We start from the raw sequence: 15,152 nt of genomic DNA on the forward strand, positions 1-15,152 counted from the left end.
AGAGGGAGCAGCAGGGAAGGAACGAGCGGACTCAGCCAACAGGCGCGCAGCACCCCCCCAGCAGCGTGCACTCAGGGTGGACCGCCCCCACCGCCCCCCCCTTGGTACGCCACTGGGTGTACAGTTGTGGGTAGTGGGCTTTGGGGGGGCTCAGCACACAAGGTAAGGGAGCTATGTACTTGGGAGCATTTTATGAAGTCCACTGCAGTGCCTCCTGGGGTGCCCGGTTGGTGTCCTGGCATGTCAGGGGGACCAGTGCACTACAAATGCTGGCTCCTCGCATGACCAAATGGCTTGCATTTGGTCGTTTTTGACATGGATGTCTTTGGTTTCGAAAATCGCTGAAAGTCAGAAACGTCCATGTCTAGGGACGTCCAAATCTAGGGACGTCCCAATTTAAGGATCTGGACGTCCCTGATGGTATTTTCAAAACAAAAGATGGACGTCCATCTTGTTTTGAAAATATGGGTTTCCCCGCCTCTGGATTTCACCATTTTGCAAGAAATCCAAATCGCAACTTGGACGCCCCTTTTGAAAATGCCCCTTCATGTCACCAAAAACACTATGAAATTTGTGTTAGAGATATCAACCTATATACCTAGAGGAGATAGATGAAACATATGAAAAAGATTTAAAAGTATAAATGGACAGGAAATAAACATTTTTAATTGGAAAGGATGTAGAACTAGGTTGGGTAGACTCTGGAGGATATTAGAAAGGTAGATGCATAGGGGCTCATTTTCTCCGAAAAATGTCCAAGTCACTTAGACAAGTCACTTCACTCTCCAATGTATCAAATACAATTTTACCTCTAGTGAAGGGATCAACAAACTGTTCTTGAATGTATAACTTGCTTTGAGCCCAGATTTAGAAAGGGGTTTCGAAGCCGCATGATTTTATTTTGGTTCTAGTTTATTGGGTTTTTACTTTTGCATTGTTTTGATTTTGGTTGTCAAGTGTTGGTTTTTCTTATTTATTGTATAATGTGAATTTTTGAATTTTGTGTGTTTTAATTGTACTGTGTCTAGGACATTAAAATGGTAGTGAATAGGCAGATTATGTATGTCTAAATAAATAATTAAATAAGTATCTAAAGTCAAAACATCAGAGATATCATTAATTGCACAGAAATAGAGAAAACCTGAGCCATATGGTATTATACCAGAAAATAAATTGGGCAGACTGCATTGGTCTGGGGATCATTATCTGTTATATTACTTTCTGTTAATATATAGATTATCATTTCTAATTGTTATGTGAGTCAGATTGAACCTGTGTTCTACTTGGGCTAATGCGTGATATAAATGTCATAATAAAATATTCTTTGTTTCTGTCAAAAGTTTCTGGAACCATAGTATTTTTATAATGGTAATTCTTAGAAATATAATTCATGTATTTTTTTTTACTCAGTGCTCCAATAAAGTGTACTTGTACATGCCAAATGACATCTTATACACCTGATCATTGAAAATTTGACATACACAACATCAATAAAATACTGTCTTTTTTACCACTTGAATGATATCTTCTACAAGACCTGAAGACATTTTAGCAGGACTTGACATGTTTTGTATATCTGAGCTAAACTACCGAAAATGAGTTTCAAACCTGTCAAATTCAGTAACATATGTACAAGACACTCTTTTAGTGTCTATGTTCTGAATTTCACTCTTATTCTCCAGAGAGCTGAGTGTAACTTTCAGAAATGATTTTACCTGTCACCTTTAACAACTATCAGCTAACTGGAACTATATCTCAATATGATGGAACTTTGTTTCAAGTTGTAAAGATGCTTTGAAATGATATATATATAGTTACTGAAGTACTGGTTTGCAATTCCACTAAAGCAACAAGATATATGGAGGGTAGCTTTATAACAGGGTACCATGGGTAGGTGCCTACAGAGGCACTTACATAGCTACTATTTTATAAAGGCAAGTAAGTACCTAGTTATTTTTATAAAATACTAGAGTATGTGGCAGATAACATGTTTTGAATAAAGGCATGATCATTTACTCTTGCACAAGAGCTAGTTTAAATGAAGGCATCTACTTTATGCGTGTAGATTAAGGTACAAGCTGAAGTAAAAACGCTAGTGTGTGTATATCACAGGTCAAAAACCAGCACGACCTAACCAACTTTCGGAAATCACTGAAAACCTGCCTCTTCAACAAGGCATACCGCAACGATCCTTCATATGAACTTTATCGCATTACCACTTTATCTATTATTCCGAATATGATCTATTTATACCTGTTTGCTTAATTTTAATTTTGTTATTCATGTTCTCTATGTAATACCACTTACATCTCTCACTCTGGAATGGCGATTGCCATGACGGAACAATGTAAGCCACATTGAGCCTGCAAATAGGTGGGAAAATGTGGGATACAAATGCAACAGGTAAATAAATAAATAAATTACTGTAGGACATGCTGAGGCATTGCGTGGTAAATCTGCAATCTGCGCATGAAAACTGTGTGCTAAAAACATTTGTATTTTCTGCAAAGGAAGAGTGTCTGGGGGGGGGGGGGGGCAGAGAGTGGGCATATCAATGTGAATCAGTTAGTGCAGCTATATTATCATCTGCTAACTGCTTAGTGTAGGATCAGCACATGATCCCTTACCACCTACCAAAAAAAAGGGAAGTGGATGAGTAGCCTAGTGGTTAAAGCACCAGTCTTTACATTCAGAAGTGCCTGGTTCAAATCCTACTAGTGTTCCTTGTGACCTTGGGAAGTCACTAAGGTGCCCTTTTTTCTACGGCATGCTGAAAACTGGCCTGTGCTGGTGTAGGTGCAGTGCACCTGGAAAGATTGCCTTTTTTATGGTCGAAAATGGAAGTGTGGCAAAAATTAAAACCAGCACGCATCCATTTTTAGCCTGAGACCTTACTGCCACCCACTGACGAGCACTTGGGTGAGATAACTTGGTCCATTTTTTCTTACGACCTAGCCTCAAAAAGGTGCCTGAACTGACCAGATGACCACTGGAGGGAATCAGGGATGACCTCCCCTTACTCCCCCAATGGTCACTAACCCCCTCCCACCCTAAAAAAAAATTAAAATATTTTCCCAGCCTCTATGCCAGCCTCAAATATCATACCCAGCTCCATGACAGCAGTATGCAGGTCCCAGGAGCAGTTTTAGGAGGTACCACAGTGCACTTCAGGTAGGCGGACCCAAGCCCATCCCTCCCTTCCTGTTACACTTGTGGTGGTAAATTGTGGTGGTAAATGTGAGCCCTCCAAAACCCACCATAAACCTACTGTACTTACATCTAGGTGTCCCCCTTCATCCCTAAGGGCTGCGGTAGTGGTGTATAGTTGTGGGGAGTGGGTTTTGGGGGGGGGTTGTGAGGCACAGCACACAAGGTAAGGGAGCTATGCACCTGGGAGCTTTTTCTGAAGTCCACTGCGGTGCCCCCTAGGGTGTCCGGTTGGTGTTCTGGCACGTGAGGCCGACCAGTGCACTATGAAAGCTGGCTCAACCCACGACCAAGTGGCCTGGATTTGGTCGTTTCTGAGATGGGCGTCCTCGGTTTCCATTATTGCCGAAAACTGGGGATGACCATCTCTAAGGACGACCATCTCTAAGGTCGACCTAAATTTTGAGATTTGTGCGTTCCCAACCGTATTATCGAAACAAAAGATGGACGTCCATCTTGTTTCGATAATACGGGTTTCACTGCCCCTTCGCGGGGACTTCCTGCGAGGACCTCCTCAGGAAAACCTGGGCGCCCCGTTCGATTATGCCCCTCCACGTTATTCAAAGTCATTAAATAACGGGAGGATTGTGAAAAATTACAAGAGGACCTTACGAGACTGGAAGACTGGGCATCTAAATGGAAGATGACGTTTAATGTGAGCAAGTGGAAAGGGATGCATGTGGGAAAGAGGAACCCGAATTATAGCTACGTAATGCAAGGTTCCATGTTAGGAGTCACAGAGCAAGAAAGCGATCTAAGTGTTGTCATTGATGGCACGTTGAAGCCTTCTGCTCAGTGTGCTACTGCGACTAAGAAAGCAAATAGAATGTTAGGTATTATTAGGAAAGGAATGGAAAACAAAAATGAGAATGTTATAATGCCTTTGTATCACTCCATGGTGTGACCGCACCTCAAATGTTGTGTTCAATTCTGGTTGCCGCATCTAAAAATAAAAAGATATAGTGGAATTAGAAAAGGTGTAGAGAAGGGCGACAAAATTGATAAAGGGGATGGCACTGTTACAAGAAATGATTTATCTTGGGGAAAAGAGCTCTAGAGCACTCGCTACTGTTTATAATTTAAGAGCAGGCACTGTATTTATAAGTTTTAGGATATTAATTTCTCCACCAATCACCAAAGGTGATAATTGCAATAAATTAAATAAATTAAGTATATATAAAAGATACCATATACTCAGAACACAAAGAGACCGTATTTTTAGCTTCAAAAATGTTGATTTAATATACAAATCATGTAAACCAAATGAGAGGTAGGTCTTACAGATCTTTACAGGTAATCTGTGCTTAAGTAAAGTAAAGTAGCAGGTCTAGATCAAAAGTTATGTTACTTACAAGTCCTTGTTACATAGTATGAACAGCATGAGGTAAGCACATGTTTACAGAAGAGGTCCTCATAGCAGGCAGGTGGGCTACAGGTCCCAGGAAGAGAAGAACCTGTGTTGCAGTTGAAGGGACGCATCTGCTTGTCTGGAACAGCTTCTATCTTTTATACTCTTGCAAGCTGCAGGAAGACATGCCATGTGTATCTCTGTCCTGGTTTCCTGGTTTGCACACGACCCTTGGGCATTTGCAAAGCATTGTGGTATCTTGGTCTCATGTCTTATGACATCACAAGACTTGCTGTCTGGATTTTGCTGACAAATGGTTTATTGTAGTGCAGGGTTTTCTGCTTGAATTTATTCTGATAAGATTTGTCTGGGGCAGCCAGCAGGTGTCCTTTGTCTTTAGTAGCTGTATTTCATACCTTTACCACCTGCTTGTCTCCTTGCCTCTACTGGTTACCTTTGATGTTTGTTGTGTTGATCAGAGGAAGAGAGTCAATTTAACCTTGAGGCAGTCTCTTACTTGAGAAGTCTTTTGTTAAAGAGGGAGGGAAAGGGGGGGGTGAGGTCCTTGCAGCAGTGCCTTTGTCTTTTAAATGTTTTTTTTTAATGTTCCCCAAAGGGAGAGGGAAGAGGGCTTTTGGAATGAAAGCCAGTTCTGCTGCAGTGTCAAATATATATTTTTAAAAGCTGCACAAATATATTGGTGTATATATATGTATCTGATCCAACACAACATCATGCCACACATTTAATTCTGATGATTGGCTTATACCATAACAGGACAACTTCTCTTTGAGGAAAGGCTAAAGTGGCTAGGGCTCTTCAGCTTGGAGAAAAGGCGGCTGAGGGGAGATATGATAGACTTCTATAATATAATGAGTGGAGTGGAACGGGTAGATGTGAAGCGTCTGTTTATGCTTTCCAAAAATACTAGGACTAGGGGGCATGCGATGAAGCTACAATGTAGTAAATGTAAAACGAATCGGAGAAAATCTTTCCTCACTCAACGTGTAAATAAACTCTGGAATTTGCTGCCAGAGAATGTGGTAAAGGAGGTTAGCTTAGCGGAGTTTAAAAAAAAGGTTTGGACGGCTTCCTAAAGGAAAAATGTATAGACTATTATTAAATGGACTTGGGGGAAAATCCACTATTTCTGGGATAAGCAGTACAAAATGTTTTGTACTTTTTGGAATCTTGCCAGGTATTTGTGACCTGGATTGGCCACTGTTGGAAACGGGATGCTGGGCTTGATGGACCTTTGGTCTTTCCCAGTATGGCAATACTTATGTACTTACAACCTAAATGTAGCAGGTTTGAGGGAGAAGTTTGGGCACAGATGTGAAGCAAGCAGAATGTGAGGCTTTTTTCTAAATAGCTCCAAAATAGGTGCCTATTTGAGCTTCTATCCTATGTGACCTGTTATAAAATGACCCTCTAATAAGGCATTTTTCAAAAATTTTTCTCATGGATAAACAGCTATTTAGTTGTGTAAAAAATTGTGTTTTAATAGATTTTCCACTATGGATACTGCAAGACCTTCTGGCTTTAATATTTGGGTCAGACTTAAAGTGCCATAGAGCTATTAACCTCCTATCCAACATAATGCTTCTTTATTCTCTATTGTACGTGTGCTTTGATCTCTAAATAATGGATGCTTTGCAGATATCTCAGCTTACTTGTGCTGTACTTCTGTTCCACAGGATGGGGTACAGTGTGGCTCTCACCTTTAGCTACCTTTTAATGCAGCAATAAGATCCTCCACACTTGTTTTTGTTACATCTTTTTTAAGTAGCTCTGGACAGTAGAAGGTTTTCCTGTTTTTAATGGCTCAGAATACGAAATTATCTGGAGGAAAGGAAACATGCTAGAACAAATTTCTGTTACTGCAGGTCTACACATCCCATATATAAACTGAGGTCCCAATTTGTAAACACCATTAAAGTGAAATTAAACTGAGTTTCTATATAATCTGCAATCTGTTCCATACTGTATTCATATAATTTTACAAACCTCAAGTAAATGTCATCTAACGTTCTATTTCTCCAAATGAATATGATTAAAGAAAGGAAATGCAATCTGGCTCCTCATTAGATCCCTGGAGGTTATTTTAGAAGTCTTGTATGATATTTGCATGTACAAATAGCATATTTACACATGCTATTAATGTACCTAGCCCCCCCCTGTTTTACGAAGCCATGCTAACGGCTCTCGAGCAGCTATGCTGGCACAGTCCACTCAAAGTGAATGGGCTGTGTCGGCAGCCACTAGTGCGGCTTAGTAAGCAGGGAGGTAAGTTTCAAAAGCACAGTTTTGAATGTGTGTTGTAGTAGTGGTTTAAGCAAGGCCAAAAAGTATGCTTCTATTTCGTGAATTGGCAACATCAATACACACATTTACTCTAAAACAAAAATCTATTACACACCAGGGAATTTTGCATTTAAAATTTCAAAATTATGAAGAATTATGTAAAAGCAAAAGCTTTTTATTTCTTGCATAATTGATTAAATAACAGTGTAGAATGAACTTACAGATACAAGTACTTTTGCAACTATAGCATAAACTTGAAGGCTAAAATGAATTAACATTGGCATTTGCAAGCTTCATTCGCCACTTCACAGACAAACCCAAATCCAATGACACACATGAGGCAATTATATTTCTCAAACTGGTAAGAAATTGGCCACAGCTTTATTTACTAAGCATCAACTTTACAAACTTAACCTTTTTCAAACATAATATCATAAACTGTTTTCACCAACCATGTAGCTAGATGATAACATACTAGCTTCACCATTTAACCTCCTCCTGTCATACCTTCCCCATTACCCACCCCATGACCCGTGGTACTACAGGGTCGTGCCCCATCTGGTGGCGGTGACACACATAAGACCAACATTGCTAGGTCTAACTTAGGCTCTATGATTTGAAATTCTGCCCAAATTTACAGAAATAGACTTAATACCATGCAACCAAGCTGCAACCCCCACAACTTTCCCGATTCCAAAGCACCTGTGTAAACCTGACTGCCAAGGGCTCCCCCTCCACACCCAACTTCGACATCAATAAACATTATAATGCTGGATCAGGCTCATCTCCATGGATATACTTCTGGGTCTTTGTAGTGCAGCTTATTATTTAAGGCTCAATGAACCCCACACATGGCTCTGCTCCCTATTACAGGGAGAATTCTCAAAAGCACAAACCTCCCTCACAGGAGTTGCACCAAATGCCTCAAGCGTCATCAGTATCGGTAAGGCACTCTGAATTGGCGCAGAGGGGTTAGCAGCCTGCTTAGTTTTCCCCTTTCTCATTGCTGAGCACCATACAGCAGACTCTCAAGAGCTGTTCGGAGAGCTCTTATTCATCTGCTGAAGCTGCCTTCTTGGCTCCCAAAACTGCCCCGCCTAGCAGTTTTTTCTTATTCGTTTGGGCTTCCACCTCAGGGGGTGGGGTTGGGGGGATAGTTATTAAGGTGCATTACAACAGGAATGCATGCTATTTACTCCTATTGAGAAGGAGCTAAGTGAACCTGCAAATGTGACAGTTAGTATGCAGAATTATGCAATCCCTGCCCATTCCCCACCCATGGCCCACTTAGTTCCCACCTCCTCACATATGTAGTTAATGCACACTGTGTATGCTAACCACCATTATCATAGTAACTGTTGGCGTACTTGTGCAGTTAACATATGCTAATTTTCTTACTTTAGTAAAGCACACTTAGTAAAAGGGTCTCTTAGTATAGATAAGAGATTGTGTATTATGAAATCTACATTTCATTTTTAGATACTCTGAGGCAAACCACTATCTACCCAAGTAAAATACTTTGAAAATTGTCCTCTTACAGTAACTTTTTGTCTTATTACACAAGTTTCTGTTGTCCTTTATTAGGAAAGCTGCATTCTTTGTATCCCATTTAAACATGATGGGTAGAACACTATAAATTCATTTTTTTCAAAAACCAGGGGTAATAACCACTTTAATCTGATAGAATAATGGGCACCCATAAGGAATACAGCTGGAAGGTCAATTTTTATTTTGTACTTAATCTCAGCTTTATGATTTTTCATAGTTCAACTATCAATCCCAATTTTTAGGGCATGAGATGTTAAACAATATATTGCTTTTCTTTTAATTTTATTATGCATCCGCACATCTGACCATGCTGTTTAAGGAGGTAGTTCCATAAGACTTTGTTGCATGTAAAACAGAATCTTAATGCAGAACTAGGACCTGATGAAATTGCCAGTGAGTATACATGCATGGAGGTGGGGGTAATTCTAGAAAGAGAGCACCAAGATTTAGGTGCCAAGAACATGTGCAAATAACCACAATACCGTCATTTTTATGTGTATGTGCACCAATCCACATTTGTGCATCAGCATTGAATTTCCAGGGCCATGCCGGTACGAGCTGGCTGCCAGATCTTACACGGGTCACAGCTCATATTCCGCTGGGACTTGCATAAGTTACTTATATGGGCCTCTACTGAATATCAGTTGAGATCCGCATAATGGGGAGCAGGCTCTCACTCCCTTTTGAGTCCCCCTCCCTTCCCCCAGAGTCTGTTTCCCCTTCCTTCCTCTCGAAGACAAGAAGAGATTTTGACCATACCCTTCCCACCCTCCACCCCCTATTGGCTTCCTGGGGCCTACCTTTGATAGCCCTGGTGGTAGAGAGGGGTCATAAGGGCTGGTTCAATGCCCATTCACTTCTATCTATCATGGCTTTGGCTTCAAAATGGTCACCACAAACCCTAGTGACAAGCTTGCAGCACTATTGAATACCATAAGACTGCCATTTGAGGTCGCAGTGGCCATTTTAAGTCTGTAGCCATGGTGGGCAGAAGAAAGTGGACATCGTCCCTGCCCTTAGGATCCACTAGACAGCCAGGACCATCAAAGGTGGGCCTGGGGTCTACAAGAGGTGGGGAGAGTGTCTGGTTAGGGGCTCTTCTTATCTTCAGGGAAAAGGAAGGATGCATCAGAAACTCCTTAGGCTGCTACCTGGAAGTTATCCAGTGCCTGTATAGCTAACCAGGCAAAGATGAGACTGCTTTTTATGCAGTCTTTATCTTCCTGGTTCACTATCCAGCTCATTTTCGAAAGTGATTGCCGGCCATCTTCCGACACAAATCGGGAGATGGCCGGCGATCTCGCAAAAGTGGCCAAATCGGTATAATCGAAAGCCGCTATTTTGACACCATCGCCGCTTTCCTGTCACAGAGCCGGCGAAAGTTCAAGGGGGCGTGTTGGCAGGGACGTGAAGGCGGGACATGGGCGGGCATGGGCGGGGTTACAAAATGGCCGGCTTTAGCCCATAATGGAAAAAAAAACCTGGCGATGAAGAGCATTTGGCCGCTTTTACTTGGTCCCTTTTTTTTCAGGTCCAAGCTTCAAAAAGGTGGCCGAACTGACCACATGAGCACCGGAAGGAATCGGGGATGACCTCTCCGTACTCCCCCAGTGGTCACAACACCCTCCCAGCATAAAAAACAGATTACAAATACTTTTTTGCCAGCCTCAAATGCCGTACCCACCTCCATGACAGCAGAATGTGTTCTGTCCTCCGACAGCCTTTGCCTGCTTGTGATGTGGCTCTGGTGTGAGTGTGGCACCTTTTCTGTTATTTGCACTGCAAAGTCACATCAGCAATGCATTGTGGTGGGTATAGGTATTGGTAGTTGGTAGGCTCTGCTTTTCCCCCCTGCTTACTGGGTCAGAGTGTGCCCCGTTTTGATTCCTGTTGTAGTCCATGCGGTAGTGGCCATTTTTGTTAGACAGTTTTAGATCCCTTTCCTGTGTTACCCACGTCAGAGAACGTAGTTCTTACCTTGAATGGTGCTGAAAGAGGGCATTGTACACCATTGTGCCAGCTCTGACCTACTGCTAATCTTAGTACCAGGGGGACTCTTTGCCAGTGGGGCACAACCTCTGATCTGCAGTTAACTGTGAGTAAACGTGGTTATTTCAAGAAAGGACTTTTTCAGAGAGATTAGTCTTCAGGTGTGAACTGCTGTGCCAAAGTTATACAGCAGCAATAAGTCCTAGAGGCTGTATGCAGGTCCCTGGAGCAGTTTTAGTGGGTGCAGTACATTTGTGAGTAGTGGGTTTTTTTTTGGGGGGGGGGGGTTGGGGGGCTCAGCTCCCAAAGTAAGGGAGCTATGCACATGGGAGCTTTTCTGAAGTCCACCGCAGTGACCCCTAGGGAGCCCGGTTGGTGTCATGGCATGTCAGGGGGGCCAGTGCACTAAAGATGCTGGCTCCTCCCACGGCCCAATGCCTTGAATTTGGCCTGGGTTTGAGATGGCCGACATAACTTTCCATTACCGCTAAAAAACGAAGCTGGCCATCTCAAACCCCGGCCAAATCCAATGCATTTGGCTGGCCAGAACCGTATTATCGAAACAAAAGATGGCCGGCCATCTTTTTCGAAAATATGGGTCTGGCCAGCTGTTTGCGGCGCCGCCAAAATACATCGCCGGCCATGTATTTAGCCAGCGCCATTCGATTATTCCCCTCTATGTGGGCATAGGCACTAAGGGGGTCTTTTACTAAAGCTTAGCTTGAGTTATCTGTAGCAGGGCCCATAGGAATAAAATGAGCCCTGCTGCAGATAACTCAAGCTAAAGACCCCCTAAATGTTTCAGGGACTGGTATAAATGCCAGCTTCTCCCCAACTGTGTCTCTTTTATGCCCTCTCTTGCCTGGTTTCAGTTTGGTCAGTTAGTGGCAATATTCAGTGTTACTGCCCAGTTAAGTGCCACTAAATATCAGCGGCCAACCCACTGGCTATGATTTAAGTGGGCAGGAGCCTCTTCTGCCTGCTTAAATCCCTTTGAATTGACCCCATAGATTATAGAATCCTATAATCTATGTGTAGTATAGCAATCTAGGCACGATCATTTACCCTAGTTCCATTATATCAGTGGCATAGCCACAGGGAGGGAGAAGGGAGCCTTGTGGGCCTGGATCTCCCCCACTTTTGACTGAGGCCCCCTCAAAACTGAAGTACCCTTTGACTGGCTGGTGGGGATGCCCAATCTCCACCAAATGAGATCTGCTGGCAGAACTGCCCCAGTGCTGCCTCAGTAGGAAAAGAAGTCTGCAGTCTTCCTTCCTGCCACTGGCATTGGGACTCCTTGCACATGCTCACATTATGTGCAAACTGAGTATGCACGAGGAGTGCCAATGTTGGTGGAAGGAAAGAAGGCTGTCGACTTATTTCCTACTGAGGCAGCACTGGGACAATTCCAGTAGCGGATCTCATTGGCTGGCAGGCACTGAAAATCCCAGCCAGCAAAGGTAAGGAATATGGTGGGGAGGAGGGGAATAAAATATGTTTCCCCCACCACTCTACCCCTTGGCCCCCTAAAAATCCAATGCTGGCTACGCCCCTGTATTACATATCTTTTAATTATCTTTCTCCATGACTGACAGTCTGGGCCGTGCCTAAGGTCTCTGGCGCCCCCCTGCAGACTATCAGTTGGCGCCCCCCCCCCCCCGTAAAAATGATCGCTTACCACTTGCCACACTAACAGGAATTGTCAGCAATATTCTTAGAAACAAATTGCTATACATTGAAAAATAAGATAGGAGATGTAAATTCTCAAAGTGGACATATTCCAAACACTAAAATGAAAATAAAATGATTTTTTTCTACCTTTGTTGTCTGGTAACTTTCTTTTTCTGATCATGCTGGCCCAGTATCTGATTCTGCTGCTATCTGTCCTCTTAACTCCGTTTCCAGGGCTTCCTTTCCATTTATTTCTTTCCTTTCCTCTTCATTTCTGGTCCTCAGCTTCTGCCTATTTTCTTCATCCATGTGCAGTTTTTCTCCTCGCTTCCCTTTCCCTCATTTCATCTCCTTCATCTCTCTTCCCTCCCCTCTATGTCCAGCAATTTCCCCTCTCTCCCTGAGCCCTGTCCTCCCATCCATGCCCATCCATGCTCCTCTGTCCCCTGCCCACCTCCATCCATCCATATTAAGCAATTTCTCCTCTGTCCCTGGGCCTTGCAATCCCATCCATGTCCATCCATGCTCCTCTGTCCCCTGCCCACCTCCATCCATCCATATTAAGCAATTTCTCCTCTCTCCTTGAGCCCTGCAATCCCATCCATGTCCATCCATGCTCCTCTGTCCCCTGCCCACCTCCATCTATCCATATTAAGCAATTTCTCCTCTCTCCCTGAGCCCTGCAATCCCATCCATGTCCATCCATGCTCTTCTGTCCCCTGCCCCCTCCATTCATTCCTATCCAGCAATTCCCCTCTCTCCCTGAGCCTTGTCCTCCCATCCATGTCCATCCATGCTCCTCTGTCCCCTGCCCCCTCCATTCATCCCTATCCAGCAATTCCCCTCTCTTCCTGAGCCCTGCCCTCCCATCCATGTTCCTCTGTCCCCTGCCCCCTCCATTCATCCCTATCCAGCAATTCCCCTCTCTCTATTCCATGAACCCTGCTCTTGCATCCATGCTCCTCTCTCCCCTGCAATCCCGCTCGCATGTCCCAACTGTCCGCCCTCTTCTCCCCCCCCAACATCCTTTTCCTTTTTCTTTTCTTTTAAATTTACCTCCTTCCGGCAGCACAGGCGCAGCGTCAGTGAAGGAGGCGGCGCTCCCGACTGTCTAGCCTTCCCTACTCGCTCAGTGTCCCGCCTTCTTCTGACGTCATTTCTTGATGTCAGAAGAAGGCGGGACACTGAGCGAAGGGAAGGCTAGACAAGTCAGGAGCGCCGCCTCCTTCACTGACTCTGCGCTGCCGGATGGAGGTAAATTTAAGAGAAAAAAAAGGAAAGGGATCTTGCGGGAGAGATGAGGGTGGGCAGTTGGGCAATGGGAGCGGGAGGGCGAGGTAAGCATGGTGCATCGGCGCCCCCCAGAGGACGGCGCCCCCTGCCATGCTTACCCCGCTTACCGTGTTGGCACGGCCCTGTGACATAGAACCATGGGAAGGTTCAAAAAACATAGATCAAGACTTCTACTTTCATTTTTAACTGTTTCAACTGCCAGACGACTAAGATCTTGTCCTTAATTACTTCAGCATTAACTTGTTTAGTTTCTTCCACAAGTTTCTCAACAGTATCAACCCTACTTCTAATACAAGACAATCTTGCATCTTGGTTTTGGGCCAACCTTATATTTTTTGCCACAGTTTCAATATCCTTCACAGAAATATTAATAGAATCTTCAATCTTACCAAAACAGTCCATATCAACTTCAGGGTAATATTAGGCAGCCTAGGAAATGAAGGAAGAGGAGCTGTACCCCGGGTGGGGGGAGGGGAGGGTCACATGTGATAATACCAACTCCACATCTCTCCTATTCAGTTCTGCATCAGTTACATTTTTACAGTGGAAAACGAACAGCAAGAAGTGCTATACTTTTCCACTTTGTAGGAGGACAAATTACATCATCACACACATTGAAATTTAAACTGCTAGGCATAATTTAAATTAATAACAAGGCAATTAAGCAATTTATAACATGGGACTCAAAAGAGCAATAAAAATGTTCAAATAAGCTGCAACCGTCATAAATTTCATTACATTACAAAAACAAAACAAAACATGTTTTCCTTTCCTTCACTTTAAATCTCATGGTGGAAAAAAGGGTTTTCAAGATTACATTTCAAAGTCTTTCACTATAGTATATGGTTAAATTGAAACCTTAATCTTGACAGTCACTTTGAATTGAATAAATAACTCTCCTGCTTCTTTAAGGACTTTCTGCTATTTTATGTTTCCATGGTAATGGTTTCCTGTCCTGTAAGAACTGAACATCAAATATATTAGAAATTCAAAACAATCTAGGAATTTAAGATACTTGAAGTTAAAATGAACAGACATTTTGAAACACAGAAAAGAGAACTCAAGAGAGCCCAAAGTTGTTCTTTTAACAGTATAGAATCCATACATTTCCAGTGGTTCCTGCAGAGCTGGCTCACGTAACTGTGGCACCTTGAGCCAACTTTTGCATCTGTGCCCCCCACCCATGCATCTGTGCTACTCCATCCACCTTTTCCACCCACCCATGATCCAACAACTTTCCCTCCACTTCTTCTCCTCACCCAGTCCATGATCCAGTATCTCCATTTCTCTTTTGAGTCCCTTCCCACTGGTGATAAAGAGCACCAAAATCACAGTCGGGCATCTTTCCCTCTCTCTTCCCTCCCCACATCTTGTGGATACTTAAATGCAGACAGAGAGGGAGGAGAGAGAAGAGAGGAGAGGGAAGACTCTTTGAGCAGGGACCGTCCCTCTATGTTAAATTGTACAGCGCTGCGTAACTGTAGTAGCGCTTTAGAAATGTTAAGTAGTAGAGGGGAAGTTATGCCAGATCGGGATTTTGGCACCCTTTAGCATTGGCACCCTGAGCCAGTTCCTCACCTGAGCCAGTCCTTCACCTGCCTGTCACCTTCTGTTCACTCTAACACAAACTCCCCAGCCCTTTTCCCCTTTCCCCTTCACACTATAATTGGAATGCACTTCAATATTCATTAGATAAGAAAACAAGAAGGCAGCAGGCCCACGATAAATAAATAAATATCAACCGTGAAACAAAAGACAAAGAGCAGACCTTGATGATATATTACTATGCTAA

Source organism: Microcaecilia unicolor, chromosome 2, assembly GCF_901765095.1.
Source record: "Microcaecilia unicolor chromosome 2, aMicUni1.1, whole genome shotgun sequence".
Lineage (NCBI taxonomy): Eukaryota > Metazoa > Chordata > Amphibia > Gymnophiona > Siphonopidae > Microcaecilia > Microcaecilia unicolor.